This window comes from Mesocricetus auratus, unplaced genomic scaffold, assembly GCF_017639785.1.
Source record: "Mesocricetus auratus isolate SY011 unplaced genomic scaffold, BCM_Maur_2.0 Super-Scaffold_15014, whole genome shotgun sequence".
Taxonomy (NCBI): domain Eukaryota; kingdom Metazoa; phylum Chordata; class Mammalia; order Rodentia; family Cricetidae; genus Mesocricetus; species Mesocricetus auratus.
In genome coordinates this window covers 21,407,828-21,426,705 of record NW_024429186.1, presented here as the reverse complement: position 1 = coordinate 21,426,705, position 18,878 = coordinate 21,407,828, and the positions used below count along the sequence as shown (strand labels likewise).

At 36.7% G+C, this 18,878-nt stretch overlaps 1 long non-coding RNA gene across 1 annotated transcript; it reads right to left on the bottom strand.

The window, feature by feature from the left end:
- Positions 1-312: 312 nt before the first annotated feature.
- Positions 313-18,645, bottom strand: LOC121139461. Its single transcript, XR_005876417.1, has 2 exons — positions 18,526-18,645; positions 313-1,876 (listed from the first exon to the last, which is right to left on the bottom strand). It is a non-coding gene; the product is annotated as an uncharacterized LOC121139461 (long non-coding RNA).
- Positions 18,646-18,878: the final 233 nt, after the last annotated feature.

Genomic DNA, 18,878 nt, shown 5'->3' with positions numbered 1-18,878 from the left:
GCTCTCTTTACAACTCTGAAATTTTACCTGTGAAATGAGCATGATTTAAATATGAGTCATATTCTGTTCATGCATTCAGAACTTAGAAGCATTATCATATGAATATAGAATAAATGAAAGGTTAGTTTCAAAATAATGGTGTTAGATAGTTCAGGGAAGGAAAGAGGAGTAGAGAAATTATAGATACTTCATTCATCACACACAGAGACACACACACATAAAACACAGATACATACATATATATTATTACAATACAGACTTACATTACTTTTGATTGTTAGAGTACTATTCTTTAGTAAAGTTGGTCAAATACACTCATATATTTTATTTATTTAATCTTTTACATTGAAACATTTCATTTACTTTAGAAATAGAAATGAAACTGTGTCCTCTAAGGACTAAACTTAAATCTCCATGGTTTTATGACAATTAAATACAATTATTTAATCTCACTACTTGTCCAGATTCACATCAGTTGCCACCAACTAAATTCTGTGAGTGTTACAAGAAAAATTCATGCTTCTGACTTCTTTTGGTTGAAGTCAGCATTTCTAAATACAAGTATGAGAAGCAAAATTTCCCTAGAACACACCATAGACTCCATCACTCCTATTTACCCAACTTTAAATCCGTTATCACAAAATGACATCTTTCTCCTCTCTGATTCACTAACATTACACTTCCTTGGTATGAGCTTGTCCTTTTTTGTTCAAAACAGAGTTGATAGTCAATCAAAATACTCGACTTGCTATTTAACATTTGGTTTTCCAGGCCTGTGGTGCTGTAGAAGTAAATTTTGCTATCAATGTAGCAAAGTAGACATAACTAATTTTTGTTTTATTGTTTCTTTCATTATATGACAATATATGTGAATGTTCTTAAGCAGATCCTGGCTCATAAGAGGTGCCCTTGGTATATACCATTCCCTTCTCTAAACTACCCTTCTGGATAAATATACAATAATTATCACAAGAGAATTGAGTCACTACAGTTTCCCAAATGCTTAGTAGTATTTTAACACCAAATGTTCTGACCTATTGTTTTATATACAATAAAAGTTAATTAAGCAAAAGCAACAGCCATATTTATTAAATGTATGTAATGTGTCAGAAACTGCTTAAACAACTATTTAAATGCTAAAGAATAGATTATATGTTCCAGAAAAAAAAATATATCATATCCCATGATTCCCTGATCTTCCTATATTTGTAAAACCAGAGGAGAGCCGGACATGGAAAGAAAAAAAGGGGGGGGGGAGATGGGTGTTGAATTAATTTAAACTCTATGCAATGAAAAAGCAATTAAATGGTAAACATTTGGCATATCTGGATTGGTATACAACATGACTTTAATCAAGATCAGTTAACAGATAATCATTCAGAAATATCAATCTGGAAGTTGCTGTCCACTGGCCTCTTCCCACATTTGAGCTCAGTTCTTAGCCTCACAGGTGGCAGTGCAGAGAGGCCTCATAAATCTTATGCTCATACTCTAACAGCCAAGCTGTCAGAGTATCACTTTCTCCCTCATACTGGTACGTCTCGAGAGGCATTTCTTTGGTCAGCTCATCTTTACACTGAGGACACTACCTACACAGCACACCTGTTTCTGTCAGAAGACAGGTGGCTTTAAAAGGCAAATGGGCCCGGTTCCTATGACATTTTGTTAAACAATGAATCATGGAAAACAAAATCCTTTACGGCTCATGAAGCCTTGCTAATAAGGCAAATGTCCTCTGTATAGCTCCATGAGGCCTAAAATGCAAATATTGATATGCTGATAACAATTGGAGCCTAGTTTTAGTGATTGCTTCCATCTTCGTTATTTCCTCTTGCTCATCATTGAAAAATCCATTTGCAGCCAAGAAATCTGATTCCTAGAATGCAAATGATATCAAAGGTTAATAGCTTTTCCGCTGATAAACTGAGTTAAATCTGTAAGTAGTAATGACTCTTCAGTATTGACAAGAGATGATACAATCCTATGGTAGACACTTCAGAGGCAATGCTTCTGACTTTGTCAATGCAATGGATTGCTGCTACCTATGCTTTTAGAAATATTAGGTGTGTCTCCCCTTGAGATCATAGTTCTAGCCTAGTGGCTTCATGAAGGAATCTTCATTAGCAGTATGACTTATCAGTGAACTCTATGCTACAGCATTGTGATCTTTCATTTTAGCTGGTGTTAAACAGGTTTCAAACTACATGGCCCAAAATTATTCCTGCCAAATCCAAAAGATAAGCTGACAGTGTCAAACTACTTTTCTTCTGCTAGTCTTAGTCTCATGTTTCATTTTCTTTTGCTTTTTTTCCTCCTTGAATTTCTACTTGCCTTCATGTTCCAGTAGTACTGATGTTTCTCCCCTTATATTATTCTAATTGTTTTGTGTGATATATCACCTGTGACAATAAAAACAGAGAAAGAAAGGATAACCTTGAAGGAGCCATAGAGAGGCTAGATTCTGGTAAGGAAGTGTAAGTTTGCTGCCATCTGCAGGCTGGCCATGAAGTTCACTGAACCTCTAAGAGCCTACTAACACACCAGTCAGACTTTGACTAACAAGTAAGAACCTTGGGATTTCACAGAACATATGTGCTCACCATCACTTTGCTTAATTTATCTTTACACAGTAGAGATTTCATTTAGTGTGAAGACCTGAGCAGAAGTTTAAAGTAATGCTAAGACAACAAATTGTTTTAATCACATAAATTTTCTGATAGTTAATAATCAGTAGCTTTTGACAGTAGAAGTAAACTATTATGGAAGAATTTTTATTTAAAATAAATTCTTCTCTCATACAATATATCCCAAACATAGTTCTCCCTCTGTCTGCTCCTTCCCCCTCAGCCCACCACCTCCCCTTCCCCCAGACCTTATCCTTCTGTTTCCCTTTGGAAGAGAGCAGGTTTTCCTTTGAGATGAATTTGGAAGTCATACATAATTTTCCCTCTCTTACATTCTCTATCCAGTAATAATGTTTGCTTGTATCTAGTATCATTCTTTCACCTAAACCAGTCACACATAGTATTTACAGTCACTAAGAGTTAGGGTTTTAAAACACTGCTTTGAAATAATATTCTTGCATTTATTCACAGTTTTCTTCCAGACGTCAATTTCCAAGTCAGGTTTTGACAAGAGCTCTGACTAATGCAGAGTTTTACAGGTCCAGCATCCTTCATCCCTCTTCTACATCTAGATTTAGGAGCCATTGTGGAACCCTTAGTTGAACTCCCTAGAGTTACTGGAAACAACACTGGCAGAAAAGAAATCCCACTTAGTTATAGGACTTATGGCAGTTCTTCAAGTATCTAAATGTACTGTATCTCTGGGAGGTACTGCTGCAGGTGTCCCTAGAGCCGTGCCAATGGGCTCAGCAGCAGTTGTCACTGCAGGTGGCTTCCAGAGGCTTCCCAGAGGAAGGAAACAAATCAGTTGCTAATCATTTTATTTGACTCCTGCTGTTAACACATGTGTCTAAAAGTTTCACACAGAACTGTTTTACTGCCTCAGCTTAGAAGTGTATGTGATCAAGATGTGTCTCATACACTAAACAGGAAGCCACTACATAAAGATGGCAGATGTATAACCTTCAGCATCAGACCTGTTCTGTATTCCATTTCACTCAAAATGATGAGAAATGAATGAAAAGTCAGTTAAAGTGATAGAGAAGCTAACTATGATCACATAGAATAAAAATACATAAAAGACATAACTTAAGTCAGAGCGAAAACTACAGATAGGTGGTTTCTGTTCTTGTTCCCAAACATATGCAAAAGTAGAAAATATGCGAGGTTTTATCATTGAAGAGGCTGCACCTGCCCAACATCTACTTCCTATCTTTGTATTGTTTCCTATGGGCTCTTAGAGATTCATAAAAGCTCATATAAAGCTAGTAATAATGACTGACATTAGCGAGTTATTGTGTATTAAGTAACATAGGTAGCTTGGTGCTTGCTCTGCTTTAGCCCAATTGGTTTCCAAAGCATGAGCTGTTATCATTAGGAACTGGAATCAGTACCTGCTCTGCAACCTGACTTTCATACACTTCTCAAAGTTGATTTTGATATGTCACATCGCTTCATGAAGCATCCATTTCTCTGCAAATAGAAAGGAGCTAATGCTTTCACAAATGATCTTTTAAAACATATTATTTAAAATATGTTGACAAATGTGAAGGCAGTGTATAAACTGCAAATCCCTGTGGGAATGTTCATAGGTACTAATGGTGTGATGGCTTCTATAGATCTCTTTCACAACATTATTAACACATTCTTTCCAGGCCAGTTGAATATCCCTGCCCAAGAATCTTCCTTGACTTCACCAAAGTTGGTAATTTCTTTTTACTTATACTTTATATTGTGTTTAACATTCCCTAATTTATTTCAAGTAGTCATGTTTTCCCTGAATTCCTCACTGAGGACAAACATGCAGCACTTCTATATATCTACATTCATCATGAGTTATGGGTTCCAGGTGACTAAACCAAATCTTGTAAAACTATCATCTGTCTATTCAGAATCATCTCCTTTCACCTTCTGTGTCAGTAATATCTGCAAAGTCCCAGTTTCTTCCTGGTTCCAGTGGTGTGTCTTCTGGCAAGTGCAACCTTTGCTGAACATGATAAAGTAGCTTTCACTTTTTGCTCTAAGATTTCATCCCTTACACTGTGCAGCTAAAATGTATATGGGTGTATATTGGGGATCAGACTGATACAAGTAGGACCACTTTTAACCAATATGCTGAGAGTCAGTTGATATTTTGGTATGAGATCCTGTGGGTCTTTACTGAATTGAGTTTCTTACAGTTTCTCAGAAATTCTATGCAACTTCTGGCACCAATAAAGAATGCCTAGCATCACAAAAAGATAATATGTCTCGTTATTTTCAGTTTCTTCTCTATTTTATGCTATTTCCCTACATTTCTATCAACTAGTGGTGCATTATCAAATAAACTTTCAAACTGTAAACTTTGGGAGGACCAAAGTTGGGTATTGTGCTTCTGGGACCATCTCTTACACTGCAGAACAGCTTAAACCTTATTGAAGTAAACTGATCCTTCTATTAATTGCTCCATAAACCTAAGTCCTAATGCTGAGTCTATATCATGTTATAGAGAGAATCTGTTGTCATCAGGGAAATTAAGAACATTAAACTATATAAACAGGTTATACAATATTTTCATTCTGAGATGGTGCCAAATTCCACACACAGAGACTTAAAATTTGACATAGTTGGAACAATAAATCAGACAACATCATCCCTGCTAGGTGACATCCTACCTTCTGTGCTTCTCTGAGGGTAAAGCCAGGATACTCATATTATTCCACTGTAATGATACAGTACTCTCCTGTACCCTCCATAGAAACTGGGGAACTAATAAAGTAAAGCTAAAAAGAAAGAAAATTAAAAAGCCGAATTTCAGTGATTATTCAATTTCAAACTCATTAGATTTTTGTTTCCTTATACCTATACCACAGACCTTTCTGGAGGGATTGCATAAGAACAAACAAGAGTTCTTATTAGAACCCCATCAATAAGTCCTTCATGAAGCAAGATATCCTCTGTTTACTGAAGTTTTCAAGCACTGAAATCTAATCACAAGCAACTGAAACTTTCTTTGATATTACTTGTAAAAGTGGCATTGACAATGCCAATAATTAACAAAATTCATCATTTACCAAGAATGTGAAGTCTTCTGGCTTCATTTAAATACATTTTCACATATATGTCAAAATGCATACACAAATGTATGGACACTGTACACACATACACACACCAAAAAGAAGAAAGACAGACAGGAAGGAAGGAGGGAAGAACAGAAGGAAGGAAGGAAGGAAGGAAGGAAGGAAGGAAGGAAGGAAGGAAGGAAGGAAAAAAAAGGGAGGAAAGGAGGGAGGGGGGATGTAGGGAGGGAAGAAAGAGGAAGGGAGGGAGAGAGGGAAGGAAGGAAGGAGGGAAGGATGGATGCAAAAAGATGAGAAGATGGACCAAATTTTATTCAAAGACATCAAATTCTTTCTTTTGAGATTAAGTTTTGGTTTTCTGGTTTTGTTGTTGTTGTTTTCAGAAATTCTAAGACAGGACTGAATTCCTCTTCTTGTTTTAAGACCGGGCGAGGTATTCAGCATGGGGAATAGGTTTCCAAAGACAAGCTAAGGCTCCTGGTCTCACTGCTTAGGAGCCTTACTTATAGATCAAGTGCCACATACTTGATGTAACATGCTTTGTTCAACTCCATGGGAGGCCTGTCCCTTTCTGAATGGAGGGAAGGAGGAGTGGATGGGGAGAGGGTTAGATGGGAGACTGGAAGAAGAAATGTTGCTTTTATGTAAAATAAATGAAAAATATTAATTAAAGAAATCTTGAGTCTTTCTAAACAATCTTTATAAGAATATTTAGCCAGTAATACTTTTGTCTCCTTAGCAAAGAATAATATATGAAAAATGAAATGAACTCTGTATGGACTCCACTATTATATGAGGTTTGAATTGGAACCAAAACATTAATTAATTTTATTTAGTGTCCCAAATAAAAGTTACCAAGTTAATGTCCAGCATTAGATGCTCATGCCCTAAACATGACAGAAAAAAACAATTATTATTCTAGGTTCGAGTCATTCACTGTGAAAAATAAAATCTGTTTATCACACTACAGTTGACACATGTGTGGATGTATAACTAAGACTTGTTTAAATTCTTTCACTAGTTCTTGAATAGCTTAGTATAGAATGATAACTGGAAGGGCTATAACAACTGCTTCCTAAATATTTTCTACAAAATTTCGAGGACTTTATCCAATGTAGGTTTATTTTGTTCTTTTACAGTGCACCTATGCAGAAGGACCAGGTATGTGCAGGGTATGCCCTGAGTGTTGCTATTCTGATAAAAATTTTTTCCACTCACAAATTGAACTTCCTTCTTAGTCTCTAAGAAGCATTCCTATATTCTATATCTACACAGAAGAGGAAGAAACAGTGTGAAAGTAGCATGTCTTTGGCCCAGAAATAATGCTTACTGTGGCAAAGATTTCACAGGTAATAGCTAAGGACTCGATTCTGTTTCCGTACAAGAGAAGGGAACTATGTTTCTGATTATATGGCCATTTCTCGGTAAAAACTATATGAACAAGGGCATACACATGAAGGTGTTATTTTTGTTTTTGTTGTTCATTTTTATGTATATGTGTCAGTGTTTGGATCTGTGCATGTGAGGGCCTTCTGGGGCTAAAAGGTGTCAGAAGCTAGAACTGCAGATAGCTTTCAGCACCTGACATAGGTGCTGAAGACTCAACGAGGGTTTTCTGTAAGAGTAGCTGACATTTAACTGCTGATCCATCTCTCCAGCCCCAACAACAGACATTTGAATGTGTAGCTCCCTGACTCTGTCTAACAATCCTGTTAATTGCCCAGCCAGACTAGTCACATATTTAACTATGATTCACATCACATAAGAATTTTAAACAACTAAAAGAAAATATAAAAATGCGTATTCTAATCATTTTAACTGAAAATCTATTTTCATCTTTTGTAATCATTTGAATTTACACAGGTGGTCTTGTCCTTTATGATGACAAGCAATTTTTCCTCCCCAAATATGATTTCCCTTGAATAATAAACAGAAACTAGAGGTTAGTGGTTGCATAAGTTATAGAGGAACTGGAAAAATTTGTTGCTATGACAATGTAATTCACATTATTAATAACTTTTATGTATTTATTCCCTTACAAAATAGGTGGAGTTTACTGAAAGCTCAGACTAATCTCTAAAATATCAGAAAACCAAGACACTTTCTTCAGGGCCATAAATAATCAAATTTTTACTATTTGAAAATGGTTAAAATAGCAAAAATGGCAATTCTATCATTGACATAGATGTATACCTATATATTATATATTGAGATATCAAATAATTTTACATAATTTATATGTTTTGAAAAAAGAGAAGTAAAGTAAAATAAAATATCAATTATGACTGCATTTAGAGAACTCAAAGGGGGTATAACTTATGCCCAGGCACTAGCAGTAAAAGCATTAATTTCAAATTAGTTAACAATACATTACCCCTTTCTGTACATGGTTCTTATGTAATAAACTCTACCATTCCTATCCTAGTTTTTGATTCTGGAATGCTGGGGGAATTATAATTCATACCACTTTCCAACACATACATACACACACATACACACGAGAAAGAGAGAGAGAGAGAGAGAGAGAGAGAGAGAGAGAGAGAGGAAACAGAGAGAGAGAGACAGAGACAGAGACAGAGACAGAGAGACAGAGACAGAGACAGAGAGAGAGGAGAGAGGAGAGAAACAGAGAGAAACCTACTCTCACACAGACACATGTCAAATTCCCAGTTGAGTATCCACAGTGTGTTTGTGCTCCAACACGACAGAATTTCATTCCATTTCTGCTTCCATATTTGACCTTCACCTTTCCACAGGATATTAAACCCATGCTTACTTTTCTTAATCAAAAACCCAGATAGAGAAAATGAACAAAATTCCTTAAGACTAATAGTATCTTTTGCAATTTTTCAGTCTTTCCTAATGGAACTGTTGGATACATTTTGTATGATAAGATGCTACAGACTACACTTGGAATGACAGCCTCTTGAAATATCAATAGGTAGAATACAAAAAAAAAATCTGAATGGTATTTGTAGTAGAACACTTCTCCTAAGACCTCCTATGCTAGTAATGCTCAGTGGAATGTTCTTTGGGAAATGCTAAATCAAACTCTTACACATGTTCTCAGGGACCTTTTAAAATGGATGTAACTCCCAGCAGCTCATTAAGTTGGCTTTCTAATGCAGCTTAACATGAGCCGGGTTTTAACAGTGAGCTATTCTTTCTTACATGCACTTTTATTTATGGCTCCAACACTAAGTAACTTCTTTCTTAAAAAACATTGACTAAAACATACTTTGTCTCATATGACATGCAATCTTTGCAAGGGGAGGAGAACAGAAAATATGATCCATATTTCCCACACAGCTTTGGGCTTCAGCATGTTTGCTTCTCTGATGCTTTGCATGTAAAATTAGAGGTGAAAAATAATCCTTCAAGAAGCAATTATGCAACAAGTAGACTATGGACTCTCTAATACCTGGTCCATCAGAAACACAATGAGTGTAAAAAGTTACTTCCCAGGGAAATTGTATTTGAACAAATAATTATTTTAGAAAATTTTCAACTTGCAGGAGAGTTTCAAAGATAATATATTTTCAGTAGATCATACAGTTCCAGTATTTTAAGAATTAGATAAACATAACTTTTTAGTAATTTTCAACTATACTATTACCTGGAGTACAGAGTTCATTTGAATTTGACGGTCTGTGTATCCATGCCCTCATTTATTCCAAGATCCAGCTTAAGTTGAATCCAAAAGTATGTAGTTTGAGTATCTCCAGTATAATTTATCTTGCAATTCAAGTGCCATTGTGAAGGTATCAAGAAATGGGAGCTTTAAGAAGTGAATAGGACATATGTGCCGTGTCATCATGAATTGACTGATATTATTAATTACTGAATGAAAAATTGATGATTGCTTGTTATCTAGGAATTGGTTACTATGGGAGTGAGTTCTTCATAGAAGGGTAGAAGAGGAAGTTTGCCATCCCATGTTCTCTCTCATTCACTTGCCCTTCTCTCTTTTTTTTGTTTTGTTTTTATAATTTATTTTTTATTATAATTTTAAATAGCTTGTTTTACATGTCAATCCCAGTTCCCTCTCCCTCCCCTCCTCCCGCACCGCCCACCATCCCCCCCATCCTCCCACCCTAATGCCAATTCCTTCCACATAGGGGATATCTAGAGTCTATCATTTCATTCAGGGTAGGGTCCAGGCACTTCCCTAAGAATCTAGGCAGAGAGAACAACCCTCTGTGTGTTATGGACACACGATGACTGTTAGTATTCGAGGGATAAACACTGATCCACTGCTCAGGACCCCATAGGTAGTCCAGGACTACTCATTGACTCTCACATTCAGGGGGTCTGGATCGGTCCCATGCTGGCCTTCCAGCTGTCGGTCTAGGGTCCAAGAGCTCTCCCCTGTTCAGATCAGCTGTCTATGCTGGTTTTGCCAGCCCATTCTTTGCCAATTTGCTCTTTGTTCCTCTCTCTCTGTCGCTGGGTTCCTTGGTTTCTGTTCAGTATTTAACTGTGGGTGTTTGCCTCTGCTTCTATCAGTCACTGGATGAAAGCTCCAGGATGGTTATAGACATCAAGTTCACTATCAGGAATGGGCATTCGGGGTGGTCTCTCCACTATTGCTTAGCTTGCCAATTGGTATCATCCATTTAGATCACTAGAGGTCACACTGGTGCCTGATCTGTCTTCTGACCTATGATTCCCCCTTCCTCCTATCATACCCTCCCCCAGTCGACCTTCCTGTTCCTCCAGGTCCTAATCTCTCTTCCACTTCTCCCCCTCTCTATTTCCCAGGTCCCCCTCCCCCCCACCCCTCGCCGTGTTCCCCATCTGTTCAGTGGATCTTGCCTTATTTCACTTCTCTTGGGTACCATGTATATCTTTTAGGTTCTTTCCTGTTTCCCAGACTCTCTGTCAGTGGAAGCGCAGACTGGCACTCTCCTGATCCATGTTTAAAATCCATATATGAGTGAGTACATACCTTGGTTGTCTTTTTGTGACTGGGTTACCTCACTCAGAATGGTTTCTTCCAGTGCTATCCATTTACCTGCGAATTTCAAGATTCCATTGTTTTTTTTCTGCTGAGTAATACTCTATTGTGTAAATGTACCACATTTTCTCTATCCACTGTTCAGTTAGGGGCATCTAGGTTGCTTCCAGGTTCTGGCTATTACAAATAATGCTGCTATGAACATAGTGGAGCAGATGCCCTTGTTGTATGAATATGCCTCCTTTGGATATATACCTAAGAGTGGAATTGCTGGGTCTTGTGGTAGATTGATTCCATTTTTCCTGAGGAATCTTCATACTGCTTTCCAAAGTGGTTGTACAAGTTGGCAATCCCACCAGCAGTGGAGGAGTGTTCCCCTCTCTCCAAATCCTCTCCAGCATAAATTGTCTTCGGTGTTTTTTATTTTAGCCATTCTGACAGGAGTAACATGGTATCTCAAAGTTGTTTTGATTTGCATTTCCCTGATGGCTAAGGATGTTGAGCACTTTCTTAAGTGTCTTTTGGCCATTTTAGCCACCTCTATTGAGAATTCTCTGTTTAGTTCTGTACCCCACCTTTTAATTGGATCCTTTGGTGTTTTGGAGCCTTGCTTCTTGAGTTCTTTGTAAATTTTGGAGATTAGCCCTCTGTCAGATGTGGGGTCAGTAAATATCTTTTCCCATTCTGTGGACTGCCTTTCTGTCTTGTTGACTGTGTCCTTTGCCTTACAGAAGCTTTTCAGTTTCATGAGGTCCCATTTGTTAATTGTCGATCTCAGTGTCTGTGCCACTGATGTTATGTAAAGGAAGTGGTCACTTCTCGTCTAAAAGTTTCAGTGTGGCTGGATTTATGTTGAGATCTTTGATCCATTTGGACTTAAGTTTTGTACAAGGCGATAAACATGGATCTATCTGCAGTCTTCTGCATACCAGTACCCAGTTATGCCAGCACCATTTGTTGAAGATGCTTTCTGTTTTTTCCATTGTATAGTTTTAGCTTCTTTGTCAAAAATCAAGTATTCATAGGTGTGTGGGTTAAAATCAGGGTTTTCAATTCCGTTCCATTGGTCTACCTGTCTATTTTTGTGCCAATACCAAGCTGTTTTTAGAACTATAGCTCTATAATAGAGCTTCAAGTCAGGTATGGTGATGCCTCCTATAGTTCATTTATTGTATAGGGTTGTTTTGGCTATCCTGGGCCTTTTTTCCATATAAAGTTGATTAATGTTCTTTCCAGGTCTGTGAAGAACTGTGCCGGAATTTTCATAGGGATTGCATTGAATCTGTAGACTGCTTTTGGCAACATTTTTATTATGTTGATCCTACCAATCCAAGAGCATGGGAGATCTTTCCATTTTCTGGTATCCTCTTTGATTTCTTTCTTTAAAGACTCAAAGTTCTTGATACACAGGTCTTTCACTTCCTTGGTTAACATTTTCCCCCAGATATTTGATGCTGTTTATGGCTATTGTAATGGTTGAGGTTTCTCTGATTTCTTTCTCGGTCACTTCATCATTTGTATATAATAGGACCACTGATTTTTTTGAATTTACCTTGTTTCCTGCCACATTGCTGAAGGTGTTTATCAGCTCTAGGAGTTCCCTTGCAGAGTTTCTAAAGAGTACCAAGAATAAACAACCAAACAAATGAAGGAAACAACTCAAACAGCTGAAGAATTGAAAGCTGAAATAGAAACAATAAAGAAAACACAGAACGAGGGGATGCTGGAAATGGAAAAGCTGGGTAAACAATCAGGAACTACAGATGCAAGTATCACCAATAGAATACAAGAGATAGAAGAGAGAATCTCAGGTGTTGAAGACTCCTTAGAGGATATACAGTCATCAACCAAAGAAAATCTCAAAACCAATATATACCTAACACAAAATATCCAGGAAATATGGGACGCCGTGAAGAAGCCAAACCTGAGAATAATAGGTATAGAAGAAGGTGAAGAAATACAGCTCAAATATACAGAAAACATATTCAACAAAATCATAGAAGAAAACTTCCCTAACCTAAAGAAGGATATGCCTATGAAAATACAAGAATCTTACAGAACACCAAATAGGCTGGACCAGAAAAAGAAGTCACCTTGCCATATAATAATCAAAACATCAAACCTACAGAATAAAGAGAAAATATTAAGAGCAGCTAAAGAAAAAGGCCAAGTAACATATAAAGGCAGACCTATCCGAATTACACCTGACTTCTCAGTCGAAACGATGAAAGCCAGAAGATCCTGGACATATGTCGTACAAACCGTAAGGAACAAGGATGTCAGCTCAGACTACAATATCCAACAAAGCTTTCAATTACTATAGATGGAGAAAACAAAATATTCCATGACAAAGCCAGATTTAAACAATATGTGTCCATGAATCCAGCTCTACAGAAAGTGCTAGAAGGAAAACTTAGATCCAAGGAAGATAAATATACTCACAAAGACACAGGCAATATATAATCCCACTTTACATAACACCAAAAGATAAAGGGAGGAGAAACTACACAAAATAACTTCACTACCAATAAATCAAGCACAAACAAGAATGATTAATCACTGTTCATTGATATCCCTCAATGTCAATGGCCTCAACTTGCCTATAAAAAGACACAGACTAGCAGAATGGATACGAAGACAGACCCTTCTGCTCCATACAAGAAACACATCTCAACATCAAAGACAGACAATATCTCAGGGTAAAGGTTTGGGTAAAGGTTTTCCAATCAAACGGACCCAAGAAACAAGAGGGTTTAGCAATCCTAATATCTAACAAGCTAGAATTCAAATTAAAATCAATCAAAAGAGATGAAGAAGGACATTTCATATTCATCAAAGGAAAAGTCCATCAAGATGAAGTCTCAATTTTAAACATCTATGCCCCAAATACAAAGGCACCTACATTTGTGAAAGAAACATTACTAAAGCTCAAATTGCACATAAAATCACACACACTAATAGTGGGAGACTTCAACACTCTGCTCTCACTGCTAGACAGGACCTCCAGACAGAAAATTAACAAAGAAACAAAGGAAATAATAGAAGTTATGACCCAACTGGGTTTAACAGACGTCTATAGAACATTCCACCCAAACACAAAGGGATATACCTTCTTCTTGGCTCCACATGGAACCTTCTCTAAAATTGACCACATAATAGGAAACATAGCAAATCTCCACAGATACAAAAAAATTGGAATAACTCCCTGTATCTTCTCAGTCCACAATGCATTAAAATTAGAATTCATCAATAACACAAATCTCAGAAACCCTACAAACTCATGGAAATTGAACAATGTTCATTTGCACCATCCCTGGGTAAAGGAAGAAATAAAAAAAGAAATTAAAGACTTCCTGGAATTCAATGAGAATAAAGACACAACATACACAAACCTATGGGCCACTTGGAAAGCAGTGCTGAGAGGAAAGTTCATAGCACTAGGTGCCCACATGAAGAAACTGGAGAACAGTCATACTAGAGAATTAATAGCACAGCTGAAGGTTCTAGAACAAAAAGAGGCAAACTCACCCAGGAGGAGCAGATGCCAGGAAATAATCAAATTGAGGGCTGAAATCAATCAATTAGAAACCAGGAGAATATTGATAAGAATCAATGAAACAAAGAGTTGGTTCTTTGAGAAAATCAACAAAATAGACAAATCTCTGTCCAAACTAACCAAAAGACAGAGAGAGAGCATGCTAATTAACAAAAATCAGAAATGAAAAATGGGACATAACAACGGACTCTGAGGAAATCCAGAGAATCATCAGGGCATACTTTGAAAATCTATACTCCACAAAATTTGAAAATTTAAAGGAAATGGACAATTTCCTGGATAGATATCACTTGCGAAAACTAAATCAAGAGCAGATAAACAATCTAAACAGACCTATAACCCTTAATGAAATAGAAGCAGTCACAAAAGTCTCCCAAACAAAAAAAGCCCAGGCCCAGATGGCTTCAGTGCAGAATTCTACCAGAAATTCAAAGAAGTGTTAATTCCAATACTCCTCAAAGTATTCCACAAAATAGAAGCAGGAGGCTCACTGCCAAACTCTTTTTACAAGGCTACAATTACCTTGATACCCAAGCTACACAAAGACACAACTAAGAAAGAAAACTATAGACCAATTTCCCTCATGAACATCGATGCAAAAATACTCAATAAAATACTAGCAAACCGGATTCAAGAACCCATCAGAAAAATCATCCACCATGATCAAATAGGCTTCATCCCAGGAATGTAGGGATGGTTCAACATTAGAAAATCTATCAATGTAATCTACCATATAAATAAACTGTGAAAGAAAAACACATGATCATCTCACTAGATGCTGAAAAACCTTTGACAAAATCCAGCACCCCTTCATGATAAAGGTCCTAGAGCGATCAGGGATAACAGGAACATACCTGAATATAATAAAAGCAATATACAGTAAACCAACAGCTAACATCAAACTAAATGGAGAGATTTTGACCCTTTCATTTAGATTCATGAGCCATTTTTTAGATTGTCCCTTAATTCATTTCCTACTGTTATTTTCTGGGGATTTTATAAAGTCATGAATAATTTAAAAGATCACTACAAAGGATTTGAATAACCTGTTAAAATATTGATGTTTATTATCAATGAAGTCAACTTTGACTACTAGGGTAAGATAGTGTCTACGGGGACTCTACATGACAGATGCATTCATTTTCCTCTGTGATTATTCAACATGTTAAAGATAGCATGTTGGTTCTATGAACACACCAGTTCCTTTCATTGTTGCCTACTCATTTATTTCTGCATCCACTCATGGTTCTTTTCAGTGGAAATTATAACCATAATATCCCAATCATGTTTTTCTAACTCCTTAAAGTCTCTCACAGTTACTAATTTAAAACCATTTATAATAAAGAGTTGCTATTTCTTTCTCATTTATTTATCCAGTTATTAATTTACTTCAACATTAAATTCATGGATATTTAATTCTTTGGGGTATAATATAGTACTGTAGTTATTTATTGTGTTGCTGAAGTTGTTCCAGCAGATGCTTTTAATAAGCACTAATTAAAAGCAATTTTGTCATCTTTTATAGAGTGCCTTAGAGTTTTGCATTTGAAGTGCGACAACTGCATTAAGATGATGGTAGGGATGGAAAACATTATGTCTCTGGAGTTTTTATTTATGGTTTCATTGAATTTTATACGCAGCACACAGGGATATGTACATGTTGGTCTTTCTGTTGATCCTGTTGCTCTGTGGAGCCAGATGAACCAAGAATTCATTCGGAACACTTTCTGCTGCATTGAGGACATAATGAGCATGTGGTTAAGGTCTTGGTCACTCTTGAGTGCTGGTCATCTTGTAGACTCATAATATTCTCTCACTTTGGGATACAGGATTCGTCCTTTCTGAAATTGTATGCTCTTTCAAATAAATTAATTGTATACGGTAATAAAAGCAAATAACCATTCCTTGCCGTTTCCAATGTTTTCTATTGTCTATCAAATAGAAGCAAGGGACCATTAAAAGCAGAATTGCTTTCCTTTAGCAAACAGACAATTTAAAATCTCAGCTATAGTTTGTTTCTGATTTAAGTACATTCTTGAATGGTTGATGTGTTGGAAACTTGGTCCTCAGTGTGATAACACAAGAATGACTTGACAGAATATTTAAAAGATAGAGCCTTTTAGCATTGAACTGAGTCAGTTCAAAGGGGACTTCTGTTAAGACCCTAGATTGACTTCTCACCAGGATTTGAAAAGAATGACCTTCCCTTTGTTTAGTATCTGTGTTCCAGTCTCCCGTTCTGTAATGTGACTGACTCCAGCACATTAGTGACATCCACCATGTAGTTCTAATAATATTTTAGCCAATGCAAATACCATGACTTTGATCCCCCAGAAACACAAACTTACTTTCTTCATAAAGTAACCAGCCTTGAAAATTCTATCATACCAGTAGAAAACACACCAATACCATATAATTTCCCCTGCCCTTATCCTGGAAGAGAGATAATGTGTGTAAAGAGGTGACTATCACATTGTGGTTCCTTTATGACTGCACACTTAACCACTAACATAAAACCCAGTTATTGGTAGATGATATTAGTCGTATTTGTTTGCAATTCTTTTGTATCTTATCTTGTTCTTCCTACTAAAGTCTTTAAACATTTTGCAAGCATTTTTCAAAATCCTACTGTTATAAAATGAATGAAAAATGGATAAAACATGAAGATAAAATAGTATGGTATTCGGTAAATATATTTTTAAAATACAAAATATATTTTACATAATATTTATAAAATATATAAGCATTAGATATTATTATTAACATCAGGTTCAACTAAAATGTAAAGTATTTAAGTAAGCAGCAGACTGAATTTTTAACCAGGGGATTCTGATTCTTAAATTTTGTCTATGATGCCAGTGGCCTACTGATTACAAATGACTCACTAAATGACATCCGTATTGTCTATCAGTTCTTTCCTTTAAATTTTATTGAGAGTTTTCCTTGGTGTGAAGTCCATGTCAATCAAAATGTTGGACTATAGGGGCATTATAGAAAGAATACAGAAATTATTTGTTTGTGGAGGCAATCTAACAGTTTGAAAAACAAAACCACCCCACTGTTATTGAAGCTGTAGTCTTAGATATACATTGAGATCATTGGATGGTGTATCCTACCATGACTTGGGAAAGATATAAGGCTTTGGGGGTGGTGACATGCCTTCTGAGCACAGACATCTGAATAGATAATAAATACATCTGGTATAGCAGTGAGGGACTACAACTACACTGAAACACCAAATATCACTCTACCTTTTATTTATGTTTTTCATGTATATTACTGTGAGAAATAAAAGTAGCAGATATTGAAATCCTTGGTTAACTAAGTTGGTGGAAGTCGGGAGTTAGAAAGGGAAGAAACAAAACTGGAAGCACATAGATCTCACCAGTAGTGGAAGTCTATGTAGTATAATGTGAATACCTCCCTTTTGTAATAAAGACTACTAGTGATCTTAGAACAGATGCCCAATAGAAGGAGACATAACTGGGCTCAGTACCCATATGCTTTCCCTCTGGCATAGCTGTCCTAATTTCTTTGGCAGAGTAGTCTTTTAGAATGTTAGTTACCAATTCACAAAGTGAATACATAAGCTCATATCATTTCTAGGACCCTTTCCAGCTCTAAAACAATATCTGTTTTCATAATTGTCCCACTTGTGCCCTTGGTAGAAGAAGTGGTTGGAAACACAAATATAAAAAGCAGCACTAAATTCCAAACAAAGATGCCAGGAACTTTCAAGGTAATTAGTAGCATCTATCACAGCACTTCAGCATTTACTGCTCCAGAGGTTGGGATAGTGCTGCTTGTTGCACTGACTTGAACACCTCAGAACTGCCCAAATGAATCCCTTGCATTTCTGCAAATTGCTATCCCAATGACTTTAGAGATCAACTTTCATAATTGCAAGCTACTCACTATATTAGGAGCTACTAGGCCCACTATACCATCATTCTTGGAACACGATTAATTATCTAGCTCTCAAGGTTCTCAGGAGAAGAAGAAAAGATGAAATTTCTCAGGGATTAGATGTCTTATACAGTAATTAGAAAGGAAAAATGTCATACTGTGTATGGGGCAGGGATAGCTACACACATTATTTTTCTGAAACAACCATGGGAACATATTATGACCAAATATTTGTTTTCCAGTGAGCAAATACTTTGTGAATAAAAATAGAGGCGTCTTACAGTAACACACACACACACACACACAACGCACACACACACACACACACACACACACACACACACACACACACACGGAGTTTATCCAGTATAAAATTTCTCGCTATCCAGGGAAATCACTGAAATGGTGAAATGTATCCCATACCTGTAGTTGCAGGGCTCCAGGGTTGGATGCTTTTTTATTCAAGGTCATGTGTTAGTAGGCATCTGTAAAATCAAAATGCCTGTGAGAATTTCTCAGCTCCCTTTGCTTTCTCTCATTTAGTGGAAAAAATCTGCCAGAAAGTGAGAAAATATCAGATGATGCCAAGAAAAATTTCTTCCTGTACAATTCATGTGAATCTGAGAGCAATCATTTGATATGGCCTCCATCCTTGGGACACCAGATTCACAGAATGGAGGTCAAAGGTGCCTTTATACATGCAATCAGCTCTATACATCCGTGCTGGCCTGGCATGCTAGTAGGATCACTATTTTGAAAAAAAAACATAAGACTCT